Genomic DNA, 1,817 nt, shown 5'->3' with positions numbered 1-1,817 from the left:
GGGTAACAGCTCCCCTTTGGGTGGGTGGGGGGTGCTTTGTGTCTCCCCTGTGGCGGGTATGTGCTGCTTTCCTCCCAAAAGGAGTGGGGCTTTCCCTTGTTTGCAGGAGGGGCAGACACCTGAGTTTTTCCAAACTCCAGCCCTTTGAAACCAGACAGGTGCCTTCTGGCTGCCAAGGTGCCTGTCTGGCTCAGGAGATAACTTAATTTCCCTTTTCATGCGGTTCTGGTTTGCTGCTAATGCCTTCGCTGCCACCATGCCGTTCATCAGGGCTAGTTCTCTTTCTAAATGGCTTGTGTCAGGCTTCCTAATAACAAGCGCTGGTGACAAATTAACCAAGGAGGGCTTAAGTAGAGATGATATCTTTTTTAGACCAACAAGATTTTTTCCTCCAAAAAATCTTTAATTGCAAGATTTCGGGCCAAACACCCTTCATTGGGCATTGGAAAAAAATTGTAAAAGTTCTCGTGTGTAGAAATGACAGTTCATATGGTAAATTAGGCAGGCCAAGTTTTTTTAGGTAGAAATCTTTTTATGAGACCAACTGAGTAGTTGCAAAGAACTTTTTTTCCAAGCTTTTGGGTGCAATCGCCCTTCTTCAGGCACAGGGAGTCTCTGCTGTACTGAGATGTCTAAGGAATGAAAGAAACTAAGTGTGACAGGATGTCAGTGAGAGTAAATTACGTGCTTTATTTTTTGGAAAGTTGTGATGGTTGGCTCCGTTTTTGGGCATCAGTTTGGTGCTGGGCTTTGACTGCAGTGTGAGATAGTAGCTGAATGACAGCAGGGCATCCTGGACAGATATGGGAGCAAATGAAAAATGATGGCTGAATAAAAACCAGCCTGGTTAGGAAGTCAGTTGAGTTTGAGCCTTGAACATCTGTGTAGATATTGCAGCTCTCAATTTGTTCTGTGTAGCCTATGCACGCCTTAACAGCTCAGGTCAAAAGAAGCAGATTTCATGTTTTGAATTTTCTTTTGGTCCAGGTGAGGCTAGTCCCAGTGCACGGTATTTGAGGAGGAAGGTGGGAAGGGGGAGAGAAGAGGAGCAAAACTAGAAGATTGTCACAAATGACAAAACTTTAATGCAATGTGGGGATATCCTGGCAGTTACTGGGATTTTGAGCTGGGCAGTCCTTGACAAAATAGTTCATTGGACAGAATTTTTTGCCCTTGTCATGTTGGAGCAAGTTGTGGTGGGTAGAAGTAGGTAACGCCTTTCCCCTCTTAATTCCTCTGGTGTTTTCTTTTCTGTCTGAATGCTGTATGTTATGGAGGGTGGAGATCAAGCGCTCAGTTCACATTCTATACTGCTTCCTGCCTGGGAAAGTGAAACTAATCTGTGTGTGGAGAGGGTGGGAGGTGTTCTCTGTGTGGATATTTTTGCGGAAAGTGGTTGATTTGAGACGCTGCGTTAAGACCATAACCAACTGCAGATGTGACATTCTTCCATGTATCATATATACACTTGTAGAGGGTTGTGTTCAAGATGCATCATTGTGGTTCAGAGTAGCTATGTTTCATCTGTGGTCTCATTTTGTGTTGCTGTGCTTTATCTGATGAGCTAGCAGACTTGCTGTTACTACAGCTTGCTTCAAAGATGAAACATGGACACAGTTGAATAGGAGTAGTATAGTTATAAGTAGTAAACACTTTAGCAGGTTTCTTGATCTTTGGGTTTAAGTCATCTTCTCTCCCCCCAAAATGAGCTTGTCTTCCCTCAGTGGTGTGTGGTGGTTGAGCTTTTACTAAGAAAAAAAAAAAAAAAAAGGAATTTGTCTTTCATTTGATATCAAGAGTTTCAGGTAAGATCAGGT

The sequence above is a fragment of the Gavialis gangeticus genome, unplaced genomic scaffold (genome assembly GCF_001723915.1).
Source record: "Gavialis gangeticus isolate Ggan-Ray unplaced genomic scaffold, GavGan_comp1, whole genome shotgun sequence".
Lineage (NCBI taxonomy): Eukaryota > Metazoa > Chordata > Crocodylia > Gavialidae > Gavialis > Gavialis gangeticus.
This window is presented reverse-complemented; position numbering follows the sequence as displayed.